This window comes from Dioscorea cayenensis, unplaced genomic scaffold (assembly GCF_009730915.1).
Source record: "Dioscorea cayenensis subsp. rotundata cultivar TDr96_F1 unplaced genomic scaffold, TDr96_F1_v2_PseudoChromosome.rev07_lg8_w22 25.fasta BLBR01000215.1, whole genome shotgun sequence".
NCBI classification, from domain to species: Eukaryota; Viridiplantae; Streptophyta; class Magnoliopsida; order Dioscoreales; family Dioscoreaceae; genus Dioscorea; species Dioscorea cayenensis.
The window spans coordinates 43692-62031 of record NW_024086606.1 but is presented as its reverse complement, the minus strand read 5'-3'; the positions used below and the strand labels follow the sequence as shown (position 1 = coordinate 62031).

General features: G+C 41.5%; 1 non-coding gene across 1 annotated transcript; it reads left to right on the top strand.

Moving 5' to 3' along the window:
- Positions 1 to 8518: 8518 nt before the first annotated feature.
- On the top strand, positions 8519 to 8624 carry LOC120253811. The gene has a single exon (XR_005534433.1). It is a non-coding gene; the product is annotated as a small nucleolar RNA R71 (small nucleolar RNA).
- Positions 8625 to 18340: the final 9716 nt, after the last annotated feature.

Genomic DNA, 18340 nt, shown 5'->3' with positions numbered 1-18340 from the left:
AGTCAAGATTGGCATGCATATTAATTTATACTATATGTATATATATATATATATATATGTTAATGAAGATACTAGTCAGGTTAAGAGAAGGATGCTTATATGCTTGCGTATGTGATGTGAGTTATAGATGTTGGCATGTCTTAGAAGAGCATGGAGTGTTTGTGGAAGAAGAGTAGTATTCATGTCATTTAGTTGGAAATTGAAGAGGTTATGAATACTTTCATGACATGCTTGGGATCATGTGAAGGTAATAGTGAAAGTGAAGGAGGTGTTTACATGTATCCATGTGTATTACGTTGATGGAAGTTTATGTATTCAAGAGACATGCAAAAACATCAGTGTTTAAGTATGAAAATGGATGTCATTTAGGTGTGTTGACAATGTGAGGATATAGGTGAGGTCATGGGAAGAGAAGTTGGTGCAATAATAGAAAATTTACCAGCTCCTCTTAGGCTTAAAGAGTGATCTTGGCTTGATGTTACTATATATTGTACTATAGCATCAAACTTAGTGTTAGTTTGACCTAGTTTAAGCTAGTTAAGGCAGGCTTAGGCAATCTTAGCCCGATTTGAGCTCACTAACCTTTAGTGGGTTTTACTTTGAGCTACTTAGATCGAATTGTTGAAGATCATAGGTTCGTTAAATATTTTATAGTAGATTTCAACCATTGTTAAGTTTAAAGCCCTTCATGCATTCATTTACCTAAGTTGCATGTTATACTTGCTATTTGGGCTAAATCAGTAGTATTTTTAATTAGCGAGACCTCTAGCAAAGTCAAGCACCAATGGAGGAATAGAAGTTTATTTCTATTTTCTAGGCAAGAACTTATGAGTGGATTATGTTTTATTTTAGCATACTTGAGAAGGAAAATTTGATGCGATTTCATTTTATATTCTTATATATAGCTATGATGTTTATTTTCATTCCTATCAAGGGGTTGTGACAACACCCCTTGTGTATGTCCCGCAAGTGCACAGGTTTGTCAAGTAATAAAATCCCAAATGAGTGGGTATCTTATCCACAGGGAGTAGAGAATAAAAATACATAAATTGTTTCTTAACCAAGTGAAGATGAATAATAATTGTGTTGACAAGATGTAATGTAAATAAGAATAAAAGAAACAAGAGAGAAAAGCACAAGTAAGTGAGAGATAAGGCAATCGATATAAATGCGGTACTCAGATATTCTTTGCCTAGGACAATCGTTTCAAGTGCAAAACCAACTATTATGCCTCCCAACTAATGCATTAATGAGTCATGGAAATCCTTCAATACACGGTCCCAAATCTAAGGTCAACCGCGACTAACTCTATACCATGTCTCGGAGGAGAAATCAAACCATCTCAACACCTTGCACTTGGATAGAATAGCATAGAGTTCTAGGGATTCCAAATGATAAACCATCTTCCTAGAAATAGACCTAACCCTTTGGTCCAGGTGAGAGGTTCCTAGTCACAATTAAGCCCTAGGTGCTAAAATCACTTCAATGCTTCACTCCGTTACCTCTGCAACTAAGCCCCAGTGGAAGGTCATCCCTTAGCCCATTCACTCTATTATGACCACAAAGAGATCAAGGAGATGGAGGTAGGATAAATCACATCAGAGGGGAAAGGGGACGCTCTGCTACCTCTCAACTCACCTTCTCAACCCTCTCCAATCTAGCTTTGTCTAACCCTCATGGTGTGTTACTCACTCACAAGGGTTACCAATATGAACTCTCAACCCTAGTGCCACTCTAAGGGAGGATTTAATCAATCAAGCATTCAAGATTGAAACTCAAATAAAACATCAATTAATGAAAGCATAATAGAAGGTTTAATGAAATAAATACATCCTAGCGTTCATAAATCGAAGTACACACTAGGGGGTTTAGCTCTCCATAGAGCTAGTTACAATCAACAATGAAATCTAATGTAAAAATAAGTAGTCCATAGAAAACCCCCTCGATAGTCATGACGATAGCCTTGTGGAGAAATCTCGTCTCCTCCAAAGGTCCCCTTGTCTGGCCTAGGACACACCTCGCCAGATTGGTGCCGACGAAAGCTCTCCTGATAACCTTCTTCCAAGTGGAGCGCGATGTCAAAGCCGAAAAACCTCTCCAAAAACCCTGCAATTACCTCTCAAAACACTAGATGCAGCCTCCTCTCAAGTTTGGGAAAGAATGGAGAAAAGAATCTTGAAATCAGGGCTTAATCACGGCTTAAATAGGGTTGGAATCGGGCATCCACACGCCCGTGGAATTTCCGCACGGGCGTGGATAATTTCCATACTCCCGTGTGGATTCTCTGGAATTCTCTTTTTCAGCCGGCTATAAACAGTGACTGCTATAATATCGGCCCGAAACACTCCCGAATCCATGTTTTAATTGAGGTAACGTCAACGGGCACACGTTCACGTCGTAGATCGCTTTGCTTTTTTTCAATAACTTGCCTCATTGGTGAAGATCTTGCTATCAATGCACAAGTCGGGATACTCGAACGTGATTGCCTTTGTGCCCCTCCAAACCATTATACTAGCTTGAATACACGGAGATTGGCACACATTCTCGCATCTTGAACCCGACTTATGTCTTCGCGTTTGACCCTTCTCAAGATTTCCTCCAAATAGTGCATTCACGATCTACAATGGCTTCTTTCCTTAACATTCGGCTTCACAACCCTATATGCATGAAAGTAACATAAATGCACAAGTATTAGCGCTAAAACCTGATAAAAGTAATGCTCATTATAAGGAAAGAACACTTCGCATTCTTATCACACAAGCTTGCGGAAATTACCCATGCCCGTTCGCCTCCATAGGAGAGAGTCACAGGGGCAGATATATGCCCCTGTGCACTCTCGGGAAACCATTATACTGTCTCTGAACGCAACCGCACGGGAGTGCAGAAAACACCCACGCCCGTGCACCCTATCCACGGGGGTAGACGCACGCCCCTGTGGCTTCTCTGTCCAATCGAGAAACTTTCAAAGTGTGTCACACACCCGTGCGGAGATTACTTGACAAGGTCCCCTTGCGTATATCCCGCAAGTGCACGGGTTTATCGAAGTAATAATCCCGGGTGAGCGGGGTCGAATCCACAGGGAGTAGGGAGTAAAGACACTTAATTCGATTCTTAGTTATGTGGAGTATCAACAATGATAAGTGTGATAATGATTCAATTCTCAACAATTAAAAGCAACAAGTAAGAGAGCAAAAGTAAGGAAGAGGTAAGGCAATCAATAAAGATGAGATACTCGGATGATGCTTCACCTAGGATAATCGATTCAAGTGCAAGAACTCTCTATTATGCTTCCTAATCAATGCAATGGTGAGTCGTGGAAATCCTTACATACATAGTCCCAAATCTAAGGTCAACTATGCCTAACTCTATTCATGTCCCGGAGGAGAGATTAAATAACCTCTCAACCTCGCACTCGAATAAAGTTGCAATGAGCTCTAGGGATTCCAAGTGATAAATCGCTTCCTAATTATAGACCTAACCCTTTGGTCCAGGCGGAAGGTCCCTAGCCACAATTAAGCCCTAGATACTAAGATCCCCTCAACGCTTCACTCCATTGCATGCGCAACTAGGCCCCAGCGGAGGTTCAACCCTTAGACCATTCACTCTATTATGGCCGCAAAGAACTCAAGGAATGGAGGTAGAATCTATCACGTAGGAGGGGAAAGGGGACGCTCCTGTACCTCTCGACTCACCCTCTCAACCCTCTCCAACCTAGCTTTGTCTAAGGCTCGTGGTGTGTCACTCACTCACAAGGTTACCAACAAGAACTCTCAACCCTAGTGTCACTCTAGGGGAAATGTTCATACAATCAAGCATTCAAGGTTGGAACTCACAATAAACATCAATTTATTGAAAGCATAATAAAGAAGTTCAATGAAAGCGAATACATCCTAGGGTTCACAATCACCCCAAGTACCCACTAGGGGTTTAGCTCTCCATGGAGCTAAGTACAATCAAAGAAATCGAATGTAAAAAGCAATAAATCCATAAAAGAAACCCCCTCGATGGTCGTGTCGATGCTCTTGTAGAGAGTCCTCTACTCGTCGTCCAAGGATTCCCTCGTCCGGTATAGGATACGCCTCGACGGAAGTTCCCCTACCAACCTTCTTCCTCAGGAATGATGATGTCGGAGCCATAGAACCTTTCCAAAACCTTGGCCAATACCCCTCGAAACCCTAGCCGAAGCCCTCTCTCAAGTTGGGGAAAAAGATGGAGAAAAAGAATACCAAAATCGGGGTTGAATCGACTTTAAATAGAGGTGGAATCGGGCAACTCCACGGGCGTGGAGCGCTACACGCCCGTGTGGAATTTCTACAGGCGTGGATAATTTCCACTACGCCCGTGTGGATTCTCTGTTCTCTCGATTTCTCGAGCGGTCGTGAGCGAGTGCTACTACAATGTTCTACTGCAGTCTTCGACCTGAATAACGTCCCAATTCCATACTTTCATCGGGGTAACGCAAACGGGCACACGTTCACGTTGTGAATCACTTGCTTCTTCAATGATATGTATGTTGGTGGAGCTCTTGTTCTTATTTGTATAAGATGGAATGCTCGAGTGTGACTGTCTTTGTGCCCCTCCAAATGGATGTGCTCACTCGAATGCGAGGAGGTTGGCACACACTCTAGCGTCTCACACCTGTCCTATATCTTTGCGTTTGAACCTTAGCAAAGATCTCCTCCAAAATAGGTGCATTATGATCCACATTGGCCTATTTCCTTCATACTCAGCCTCACAACCATACCTGCATAAAACTAACATAAAAACACACATATTAATGTAAAAACTTGAGAAAAGTAATGCTCAACATAAGGAATGAACACTTCGCATTCATATCGCACAAGCACTTATCATTACTCACGGCCATGGATTCTTACTGGCCAGTTCACAGGGACAGATGCACGCCTCTGTGTATTCTCAGGATGGAGGAGAAACTCTCTGCAGAGATCCACACGGGCGTGTAGAAAATGCCCACGCCCGTGCGTTTGTGGGAGAGTCATCCACAAGGGTGAATCCACACCCCTACGTTTGCTCTGGATAAATTTATAAGTCTCTGCAGGAAAATGCACACCCGTGTGGAAATGCCACACGTGGACCATCACAAGGTCGTTCACAGGGGTGAGTCTACACCCGATGTGCCCTCTCTGGATGAGCTCTGAATGAAAAAATGCACACCCGTACGGAAATTCTACACGGGCGTGTGTTGTCTCTGGATAATTCAAAAACACTATAGGCTTTGCAGAAAATCCCTGAACATATAAATAAACTCAAAGCCTGCCTTACAAAGCAACTTTACCCAAAGAAAACATTGAAAAATAAGCTCAAACGACTAAAAATACTTCTCCGCAAAAAAACTTAATAAAGCACAAGATGTCACAAAAAATCCACAAGAAAAAATCATGGTAAAAGCTTTTAACAATCAAGACACCAACACTCAAGCTTATTCATGCAAACTCTAATCTAAGAAATAGGAAAACACTAAGCTTGACGTATCTTGTCTTATCTCACAGGGGCTCATAGATGAAACTTGCCCTCTTACCCATAACTTGAAAGCATGATGAGCAAAAAATCTTGAAGGTAGAGAAGGAGTTATTAGGCTTGGTACCGCCTAGCAAAGGTTCATTCAACTTGTTCGGTTCACGTACATCCCCAATAGCCTTGGGGCACTTCCTGTGGCATCTCCTCACCCACTTCATCTTCCAAAACACCTTCTTCATGATCGCCGGAGTAGATGGTACCTTCTCCTCTTGACCAAGCGCTATTACTTCTTCATTATCCACCTCTTGGTCTAGCAACCCACCGTATGGGTCCGGATTAAACATTTCCTACATGTATTCATCAATTATCCAATCAGTAGTATCAAGAAAGTAGAGAGTATCTTCAAAGTCAAGAGAATATCGCATGGCTTCGGCGTGGTGGTATGTGAGCTTATTATCTCCAACCCTCAGTGTCAACTCCCCACCGTCCATGTCGATCAATGCCTTGGAAGTGCGCAAGAATGGCCTCCCAAGTATCAAAGGGACATCCGCATCCTCATCGACGTCCAACACCACGAAATTTACAGGAAATATATACTTGTCAACTTTGACAAGCACATCTTCAATAATGCCCCTCAGATGTCTCACTGTTCGGTCCGCTAATTGCAATGTCATCCGAGTGGGCCTAGGCTCTCCCAAGCCTAGCTTCTGAAAGAAAAAATATGGCATGACGTTGATACTGGCCCCTGAGTCCACCAATGCCATTTCTTTATCCAAGTTGCCAATGTTGCACGGAATAATGAAGCTTCCTGTGTCTTTTTTCTTGTTCGGCATATTCTTTTGTAAGACCGCCGAGTAAGATGCATCTAGAATAATGGAGGCACTCTCCTTCAATTTTCTTTTGTTAGTCAACAAATCTTTCAAGAACTTAGTATACCTCGACATTTGGGATAATGCCTCAACAAAGGGAATGTTTATATGTAGTTGCCTAAATAAACCAAGAAACTTCTTGTACTGCTCATCCACTTGGTCGTTCTTCAATCTAGACTATTCACTCTATTATGGCCGCAAAGAACTCAAGGAACGAAGGTAGAATCTATCACTCGGAGGGGAAAGGGGACGCTCCTGTACCTCTCGACTCACCCTCTCAACCCTCTCCAACCTAGCTTTGTTTAACGCTCGTGGTGTGTCACTCACTCACAAGGTTACCAACAAGAACTCTAAACCCTAGTGTCACTCTAGGGGAAATGTTCATACAATCAAACATTCAAGGTTGGAACTCACAATAAACATCAATTTATTGAAAGCATAATAAAGAAGTTCAATGAAACGAATACATCCTAGGGTTCACAATCACCCCAGTACCCACTAGGGGTTTAGCTCTCCATGGAGCTAAGTACAATCAAAGAAATCGAATGTAAAAGCAATGAATCCATAAAGAAAACCGATCGATGGTCGTGTCGATGCTCTTGTGGAGAGTCCTTAATTCGTCGTAAGGGATCCTTTGTCCGGCCTAGGATACACCTCGCCGGATCGATGTCGACGAAAGCTCTCCCAATAACCTTCTTCCAAACAACACGCGATGTCGGAGCCGTAGAACCTCTCCAAAAACCTAGCCAATACCCCTCAAAACCCTAACCGAAGCCCTCTCACAAGTTGGGGAAAAGATGAAGAAAAGAATACCAAAATCGGGAGCTGAATCGGCTTTTAAATAGAGTGGGAATCGGGCAACTCCACGAGGGTGGATGCTACAGCGCCTCGTCGGGAATTTCCACATGGGCGTGGATAATTTCCCCACGCCCGTGTGGATTCTCTGTTCTCCGATTTCTCGGCCAGTGTAAAGCGGTCTTTGCTACAATACTTGCTACATTGTTGCTACGATTGCTCTCTGCGGATCTTCGACACGAATAACTTCCCAATTCCATACTTTCATCGGGGGTAATGCAAGCGGGCACACGTTCACGTCGTGAATCACTTGCTTCTTCAATGATATACATGTTGGTGGAGCTCTTGTTCTTATATGCATAAGTCGGAATGCTCGAGTGTGACGCCTTTGTGCCCCTCAAATGGATGTGCTCACTTTCGAATCGCGAGGAGGTTGTCACACACTCTAGCATCTCACACACTGCTTTTATGTCTTCGCGTTTGAAACTTAGGAAGATCTCCTCCAAAAATAGGTGCATTATGATCCACATTGGCCTATTTTCCTTCATACTCGGCCTCACAACCCTACACGCATAAAATGTAACATAAAAACACACATATTAATGTAAAAAAACCTGAGAAAAGTAATGCTCAACATAAAGGAATGAACGCTTCACATTCATATCGCACAAGCACTTATCAGCAAGCTTCCTTACGGTCTTTCTGATAGAGATTTCGCAATTTGCCCCACTTGATTTTCTAGGTTATGCAATGTAGCCTCGACCGATTGGAACCGTGTATCTGATGATTACACAAATCTAGTCAAGGCTTTCTCTAAGTCGGTCATTCAGGTTTCCAAGCCGGACACTCTATTTTCCATGTTTGGGGCTTGTTGTTGTTGGAAACCCGGTAGTGCCATGGCCTTTGGTTGTCCTTGGTTGCTCCACGAAAAGTTGGGATGATTTTTCCAACCATGATTGTAGGTGTTGCTATATGGATTACCTTTGTTCCTCATTGCATTACCCACAAAGTCAACTTTCTCCAGTGAGGATACATCACCAATAGAGATCGGGCAATCGGAGAGAGCATGTCCTCCGCCACACTCGGGTGTAAGTAGTCATGGCCGCCACTCTATTCAAAGTTAGAAGGTCTAACTTCTTACTCAATGATTCCACTTGGGCCGCCAAAGAAATGACTGCATCTATTTCATGCAGCCCGACCACCTTCTTCCTTTCCCGTGCATTCCACTGATAACTGTTCATGGTCATATCTTCTACTAACTGTCGGGCTTCTTCTGGGTTTTACTCCCCATTGTACCTTCTGCGGCGGCATCTAACAATTGCCTTGTACTCGGATTTAACCTATTATAGAAAGTCTAAATAATCATCCATTCGGGAAATTAGTGTTGTGGGCACCTCTGCAAAAGATCTTTTAAGCGCTCCCATGTCTCAAACAATGATTCCAATTCCATCTGCACAAATGACGATATCTCATTACAAAGCTTGTCCGACTTCCCAGGAGGGAAGTATTTAGCAAGAAAAGCTTCGACCATCTCATCCCAAGTCGTAATGGATGCTTTTGGCAAGGAATGAAGCCATTGCTTGCCTTTTCCCTTGAGAGAGAATGGGAAAGCCCTCAAATTTAATAGCATTATTCGATACATCGTTAATCTTTAGAATATCAAAGACTTCCAAGAAGTTCTCTATGTGGTTGTTTGGATCCTCATCGGCCAAACCATTGAACTGCGCTGACTGCTGAATCATCTGGATGAATGCTGGTTTTAGCTCAAAGTTCAGAGCTGTAATCGGGGGTATCATAATACTAGATTATGTCCCCAGTACTGACGGTTTGGCGTAATCAGATAATGTTTATTGTTGTTCATTTTGCTCAGCCATGTTGTCAGATCCGTCAACTTTCACTTCAGCTAGATTTGATGGTTCTTACACAGGTTCTTTCCCTTTTTCTTCGGGGTGTACGTTCAAGTTCAGGATCTTCTTCAATTAATATCGAAGGGTTCCCTCAGGTCATAACCTGGACTTGCAACTAAAAAGAAAAGAAAAATCATAATGATGATAGAATAGGAAAAATGCGAAATAGAATAAATGATCGAATGGCTAAGATGGCAAAGTGTAAAATATCTCTAAACTCCTACTCCCCGATAACGGTGCCAAAAAACTTGACAACGCCCCTTGCGTATGTCCCGCAAAGTGCACGGGTTTGTTGAATAATAAAATCCTAGGTGAGTGGGTATCGTATCTACAGGGAGTAGGGAGTAAAAATACTTAAATTGTTTCTTAACCAAGTGAAGATGAATAATGATTGTGTTGACAAGATGTAATGTAAACAAAAATAAAAGAAACAAGAGAGAAAAGCACAAGTAAGTGAGAGATAAGGGAATCGACATAAATGGGGTACTCAGATATTGTTCCTCCTAGGATAATCGTTTCAAGTGCAAAACCAACTATAATACCTCCCAACTAACGCATTCATGAGTCATGGAAATCCTTCAATACACGGTCCCAAATCTAGGTTCAACCGTGACTAACTCTATACCATGTCCCGAAAGGAGAAATCGAATAATCTCAACACCTCGCACTCGGATAGAATCACATGGAGTTCTAGGGATTCCAAATGATAAACCATCTTCCAAGAAATAGACCTAACCCTTCGGTCCAGGTGAGAGGTCCCTAGTCACAATTAAGTTCTAGGTGCTAAAATCACTTCAATGCTTCACTCCGTTACCTCTTCAACTAAGCCCCAGCGGAAGGTTATCTCTTAGCCCATTCACTCTACTATGACAACAAAGAGATCAAGGAAATAGAGGTAGGATAAATCACATCGGAGGGGAAAGGGGACGCTCTGCTACCTCTCGAATGACCCTCTCAATCCTCTCCAATCTAGCTTTGTCTAACCCTTGTGGTGTGTCACTCACTCACAAGGGTTACCAATTTGAACTCTCAACCCTAGTGTCACTCTAAGGGAGGATTCAATCAATCAAGCATTCAAGATTGGACCTCAAATAAAATCATCAATTAATGAAAGCATAATAGAAGCTTTAATGAAACAAATACATCCTAGGGTTCATAAATCAAAGTACTCACTAGGGGTTTAGCTCTCCATGGAGCTAGTTACAATCAACAATGAAATCAAATATAAAAATAAGTAATCCATAGAAAACCCCCTCGATAGTCATGGTGAAAGCCTTGTGGAGAAGTCTCGTTTCCTCCAAAGGTCCCCTTGTCTGGCCTAGGACACACCTCGCCAGATCGGTGCCGACAAAAGCTCTCCCAATAACCTTCTTCCAAGTGGAGCGCGATGTCAAAGCCAAAAAACCTCTCTAAAAACCATGCCAATACCTCTTAAAATCCTAGCCACATCCTTCTCTCAAGTTTGGAAAAGAATGGAGAAAAGAATCCTGAAATTGGGGCTGAATCGCGGCTTAAATAGGGCTGGAATCGGGCATCCGCACGCCCCTGTGGATTTGCCACATAGGCATGTGGAATTTTCGCATCGGGCATGGATAATTTCCACATGCTCGTGTGGATTCTTTGGAATTCTTTTTTTCAGCGGCTGTGAACAGTGCCTGCTACAATACTAGCCCAAAACACTCCAGAATCCATATTTTCATCGAGGTAACGTCAATGGGCACATGTTCACATCGTAGATCGCTTTTCTTTTTTTCAATAACCGGCCTCATTGGTGAAGATCTTGCTATCAATGCACAAGCCGGGATAATCGAATGTGACTACCTTTGTGCCCCTTCAAACCATTGTGCTAGCTTGAATACATGAGGTTGGCACACATTCTTGCATCTTGAACCCAACTAAGTCTTCGCGTTTGACCCTTCTCAAGATTTCCTCCAAATAGTGCGTTCATGACTACATTGGCTTCTTTCCTTAACATTGGGCTTCACAACCCTATATGCATGAAAGTAACACAAATGCACAAGTATTAGCTCTAAAACCTGACAAAAGTAATGCTCATTATAAGGAAAGAACACTTCGCATTCTTATCACACAAGCACTTATCAGGTTGCTTATCATGTTTTCTCTTTGACATTATATTTGAAATTCTTTTGGTAGTTTGATGATATGTTTTCAATATGGAAATGGGAGTGTCTATCTGGTACTTAAATCATGGTTACGAAAATATTTCTTTTGGATATACATTGCTTGTAATTGCATGATAGTTTCTTTGGTGACGGGAAGCCTAAAGCTCCGCTTACTGCACTGGGATCCTCGCAGTCCTACCTATCGAGAGGCAATGTGGATTTGAGCCCATTTAGGAGATACATTAAAAACCTAATGGGAAAATTGGTGGGATACCTCTAGTAAGGCTGAGACTCCATAATTCACCACATGTGTGTTCTCAGTGGCACAGGCCAAGGGTAAAAACCCTAGTGTATTAGGACTTAGCCTCGAGCCACAGCTAGGTTCAGGTATGCTTTTGGCAATCCCTCAAAGTTGATCTATGAATTTTTCTTTTCATTCTTATTTCTTTTTAGTATTTGAAGTTCAAATGTATGTTTTCTTGTTTTCCTTTTGGCAATCCCTAGTGTATTATTTTTTCTGCTACTTGCGTATCCAATCACAAGGTAACTGAGAAATGCATTTTATATAGATATTTTACATACACTATTGTGTGATTTACTTGTCCTTTTAGTATGTTTTTATTATAAACCGATGCTACTTGAGATATGTTTGCTAATTGTTGTTGATAATTGTGTTTTGGACCAAAAGGAACAAATCAAGATGAATTTTGACGCAAAGCAGTGTTGGAATGCAATTTTCAGAACAAGTATTGTCCAAAGCACACCCGAGCTTAGAAGTAGAGTTAGAAGCATGGGTGTGCTGAGCCCCGTGCATTTTACTGGAGTCTGCATAAAGCTTGGAAGCACGGTTTGACCTTTCCTAGTACCAGTATGCTAAGGAAGCACGGTCGGTAAGCACTGGCATGCTTATGACCGTGCATTTTACTAGAAAGTCTCTGGTAAACATTAGCATGGTCATAGGGCTTCTTGCACCATCGTTCTAAGCAAGCATGGGTGATGGACACTTATGGGATGTGTAAATTATGCAAATATATAAACATGCAAGTATGGAGTTGATACTACAATTGGTCCGTAATACCGCAAGCGTACGGGTCATCAAGTAATACCTCATGGGTGAGCACGAGGGTCGTATTTCCCAAGTAACTGTGAGTGTATCCTATTACTTCCTTTTCACTTAATCAATAGTCTAATCATTTATGCTCTTTCTTTAGTTTATTTGTACAACACTATTAAACAATACAATTGGAGATGTTATTAAGTACACTTAAAAGGAGTTGGGAGTATGTAATATAGTTAACTTGATTATTAAATATGATAGGCATTATGTGTCAATCATGTTCTAGGATCGAACCGGACGAATTCAAAGGGCTACTAGCCCCAAAAACCCATGGTGACTAGATCTAAATCACTAGAAACTTAAGATGGAATCTCTTCCACCCTAGTCTCCTATATTTGCCTTCAGTATCGAAATTCCATGAGAAGAGACCAATCAAACCTTAAGCCTAAGGGGCAATCAATCCCTAATTCGGAAACCTACCTATGCCTAACCTCTTAGAACATGCATAGATCTGTCATGGCATGGGTGTTATAAACATGGGGGCATAACCTCCTCATCCACATCAACAGTAATAATCAATTAAAAATCATGCAAAGATTATGAAAACTAAAATAATATATATATATATATCAATCATGAATCATAAATAATAACCAAGGGCCCTAGACATAGAATTCCCCTTGAATTAGCTTCTTATGGATCATAAAAAGCAAAGCATCAAAGCACAAGAGAGCTACAAGACCAAATAAAGAATAAATAAGCGTTCAATATATTCCTAGACTAACTCCCTCCAATGTTCTCAGAAGGATGGGGATTAAAGGATCCTAAGATTGTCCGGATGATGCGTGTCACTTGTGCCACTCTAATAATGATCCTTCTAGATGCTTGTCACGCGTGATCTTTTCCCTATGATGCTCATTGACGTATTCTTGAGAAATCCACCGGAATCCGCTGGAATATGGAAGAAACCCGGTCTCTCGCCACTTAGATCTCTAGAAATCTAGCCACCCTACCTTATTTAACAAAAGAGTCTCCTCGATTTCAAAGAAACCTAGGGTATTTATAGTGATCAGCTCCGCTATGGTCTCACCACAGGCATTGTGATGCTAGTAGTGAGTAAGTTGTTGCTTGGCCTAGTTGCCTCCTGGCACTATCTTTGGGCGTTATGTGTCTTGATAACTGTCGTGATGGTATTCATAGCAGCTGTTGTGAGCGAGTTGTTACTTCTGTGTTGCTTCTGATGGTTCCATGCTACCACGGCTTGATCATGGTTGTGGCAAATATAGATAACAAGCATGGTAAGTTTCCATAACGCCTGTTGTGAGTCATGGTGCAGCTTTGATTCAAAAACTTGGTCCATTTTGCTTCAAAACACCCCCAAATTCGCTTTTTTTTTCTTAAAACAGATTTATGGGTCATGGTGAATAAAAGAATGAAATTTCATGCTAATGAGGTGCTAAACAAGTAAATTTCATGTTAAATGCAGTGTAGATGATATAGAAAATATGGTCAGTTTAGTACTTCTTAAATATGGTCATGTTAAATCTCCTGACGGACTAACAATAGGCGGACAATGCCCGTTGTGGCTCATCTCTCCCCTGGTTCAATATTTGAACACAACAGCCATCACAACAGGCGTTGTTCAACGAGGAACGACCGTTGTAAAGCCTGAATATGGTGAAAATCTTTCATACAATGATTTATTTTGATTGAAATTCATGTAAAAACATTCACCAAACATTGCTAAACTATTTCATGCCATTTATACATCATAAAATCACAATTTGAAAGGTTTGAAAGGATTCTTACAAAATCAGCCAAAAAGAGAAAGTTGTTTCATGGTGAAAATCAATTAGGTGTAGTGCTAAATTGAGCAGAGACAAGCCAAAGCTTCTAAGAATCACTAAACAAACCATTGGGCAAGATTCTCTGGTGAAGTGGCAGAGAGGAAAGTTGGTTTCGAGTGAGAAAGGCCAAGAGTCGGCTATCAATGACCCTATATATCCTCGTAACGAGGTTAACAATGGGCAAGCAATGGTCATTGTTCATCTGTTGAGTCTCTTTGACGCACTACTACAGTTACAAGCCTGTTATTAGGTCGCTGTCAACTCAGTTAGGGCTTAAAAGGTTCTAAGTGTTAGGAACGACCATTCTAAGGCTCATTATGCTCATCACGGCCAGACAACAGGAATGGTGAGGCAGTGCCAGACCTCTAGAAAATCCAGAGACATAACACACTCTGTGGGACGCCATGATAAGTTACCACGGTCGTGATCACGGGTGTTGTGGGCCCGTGACAGACTCACTCAATTTTTTCCAGAAAAGTCTAACTCTCTACCTAGGCATCACAACGGGTATAATAGGTTTACCACACCAGTTGTGATGCTTGCAGTGAAAAGCTAAGGATTTTCCCTATGTAAAACAGCATGAAAATAATTCTTGCTGACAGTACTAGATTCCCTAATCATGTTTTGCTCATAAAATTCAATGAGATGAGCGAACTTCACATCTTTTGAATTAATTACCACTTTTTATATTTTATTAACTAACGAATAAGATTTAAAACTAAGATTAAACAAGCTAGAGCATAGAAAACTACTTAGGTTGCCTCCGAAGAAGCACTTGTTTTATGTTTCAAGCCTGACATACCTATTCTTACCTCAAGATGACTTTAGGTTACATGGAGCAAGTAGAGTAAGCTTTTCGTCATTACCTGTTTTCAAGGTACTGGAGTTTGTTACCTCAATAGTGTGTTCCTCTTTTGCTTCCACCTTCCTCCATACCTTCTTTGTTGATGTGGCTCTCATATTACTCCCTCTATTATTCCTTGGAAGTTATGGCTTTGCTAGTTGTGTCTGTCCTTCCCCAAGCCGCTCCTTCACAAATTCATGAGGCGGGTTTACCATGAAACTCATCCTGTACAATATCATAAATAGAAAGATCGGCCTCATGTACAAAATAACAATCATTGTTTTGATCTAGCGAGTGCTTCATGGCACTTGGGAGTTGGAACACCATTTCTTCATCTTCCACTTTTAGTGTCATCTTTGCATCTCTTCAATTGATAAGGGCCCCGAATGTATTTAGGAAGGGTCTTTCAAGAATGAGTAGGGTCTATACATCCTCATCTATGTCAAGAATTACAAAGTATATGGGGAAGATAAGTTTTTCAACAGTTACATAAACATCTTCCATAATTCCCCACAGTCTTCTTAATGACCAGTCAGCCAACTGCAAGGTCATTCTTGTCAGCCTCAACTCTCCTAACCCGAGTTTCATGTAAATAGTGTACGGCATTAAGTTTTATGCTAGCTCTGGAATCGGTGAGTGTGGATTCTTCCATGCCATCACCCAACAAACATGGGATCACAAAGCTTCTGGGATCTCTCAACTTTATCGGTATCTTTTTATTCACAATGGCGGAACAATTCCCATTGAGAGTCATCATGTTGACCTCTTCCAATGTCCTCTTATTGGTGAGCAAGTCCATCAAAAATTTGGCATACTTCTGCATTTGTGATAATACTTCAACTATGAGGATGTTTATATGGAGTTGATTGAAGATAGTCATGAATTTCTTAAACTTCACATCCTCCTTATCGACTTTCAATCTAGAATGGTAAGGAACATAGTTTTTGTATTCTTGCACTATGGGTCGAGCTGGTAATGACTCCTTTGGTTCATCCTCAAGAACTTCCTCTTTCTCCCCCATGGGTTATTGTAAAGTACTAGTGTCTCCCTGTATGGTTGTCCTCTCTATCTCGGCACTTGGACCCTGAGCGATCCTTGCCTCGATGGTCTTACCACTATGGAGTGAGATAGCTTTAAGTTTGTCCCTTGGGTTTGATTCAATGTTGCTTGGGAGGCTTCCTTAAGGTCTTTCTGTACTAGCTTTTGCCAACTGTCCAACTTGGTTCTCCAAGTTCTTGATTGATGCTTGAACATTTCCTAATGTTATACCAAACTCGTCCATTCTCACATCGTTACTAGTCATATATGTGGCCAAAACATCTTCTGTAGAGATCTTTCTTTCAAACGGTAGATATTGGGACTAGCATTGGTAGCTCTATTGCTGAGGAGGCCTCTGCTATTGCCCTTGACTCCCGGAGAAGTTAGCATAGTTCCTCCATAGGTTCCTCCACCCCTGCTTATAGGTACAACTATTTGGGTTATTCTGGTTTCTCTGACCTCCTCCGATGTAATCAACCTGTTCCACGGGAGCTACTACAGAACTTACGATCGGGCACTGAGATGCTCCATGCCCTTCTCCACAAGTCTCAACAAACAAAATGGCCATGGGCATTCAAGCAGTATCCGTGATCTATCTCATGCATTCCGGCCAGCTTTTGCTATCTTCCTCTTAAACTCCAATGTAACTCATTGTCATCCATGTCTTCGAACAACTATTCCGCTTATCAAGATACTTGTTACTCAAGGATCCTCCTACAACGGTCGTCAATGATCTGTCTACTCTGGTAATTCACTCTATTATATAAAATTTACAATCTCATCCATAAACTAAATCCATGATGTGGGCACCGCCTAAGAAGGTCTTTGACTTGTTCATGTGCCTCGAGAACAGTCTTTCAGATTCTCCTTGCTTAAATGCAGATATCTCTAGCTTGATTATCGCTACCTTGCTTGGTAGAAAGTATCATCCGAGGAACTTCTCCACCAAGACATTCCATGTCTTGATCGAGCCCGGTGCTATGGAAGTAAGCCATCGGTATGCCGAACCTCTCAAACTGAAAGGAAAGAGTCACAATCTGATTGCATCATTTGTCACTGTGCTTATCTTGAATGCCGAATAGATCTGCAAAAATTTGAGAGATGGGCATTTCGGGTCTTCATCTGCTAGGCCATCAAACTGACAGGAGTTTTGAATCATCCCAGTAGTGCTAGCTTTGATTTTGAAGTTACTAGCTGCTACTACTAGGGCTTGCACGTTTAGGTTTTCCCCTGTAAACCTCGGCCTCTCATACTCCGAAAGTGTTCTTCTTGGTTCAGCCATGGTCGCTGATAAGTGCGTGTATATTAGTAATATGAAGTATTCTTTTCTTATAATGTGTATTACTTTTCTCAGATTTTATCGCTCATACATGTGTATTTGTGTTACTTTTGTGCATGTAGGGTTGTGGAGACAAGTATGGAAGAAAGAAGTCAAAGTAGGTCATGAATGCATATTGTTGATGAAATCTTGAAGTGAATAAACGGGAAGACACAAGTCGTGCTCAAAGACACGTGAGTCTGTGCCAACCTCCATTGGGCTCGAGTGAACATGCAAAATGGAGGTGCATAAAGGCAATTACACTCATGTGTTCCAACTTGTGCAAAGCTAGCAAGATTGTCGTAAAATGTGATTTTGCTAAGAAGCAATGCGATCTATAGACATGAATGTGTGCCCATTCATGTGGCCTTAATGAAAGTGTGGACTTGGGAGTACTGTAGAAAATCAATGCAACAAAGGCACTGTAGCAGTCACTGTTCATAGGCCGCAGAAAATCAATTCCTGCAAATTCACACGGGAGTGTGGAAATTCCACATGCCCGTGTGGATGCACAATTCCAACCCTATTTAAGTCGCAATTTTAGTCCATTTTGATAATCTTTTTTTACTATATTTTTCCAATCTCTTCACCATCTTTGGAGGCGCTCGCGGCAAAGGTTTAGAGGGGCTTTGGCAAGACTTTTGGAGTGGTTTTACGGCTTTCAACACCGCATTCATTCAGAAGAGAGTTATTGGGGAAGCTTTCGTCGGCATCGATTCAGCGAGGTATGCCCTAGGCTTGATGAGGGAACCTTTGAAGAAAACGCAGCCACTCCACAAGAGCATTGATATGAATACCAAAAGGGTTTTACTTATGGATTACATAGTTTTATGATAAGTTCTTGTGTGATAAGAATACGAAGTATTCTTTCCTTATAATGAGCATTACTTTTATCAGGTTTTAGTGCTAATAAGTGTGCATTTATATTACTTTCACACATATAGGGTTGTGAAGCCGAATGTTAGAGAAAGAAGCCAATGTAGATCGTGAATGCACCATTTGGAGGAAATCTTGAGAAGGATCAAACGCGAAAACATAAGTCGGGTTCAAGATGCGAGAATGTG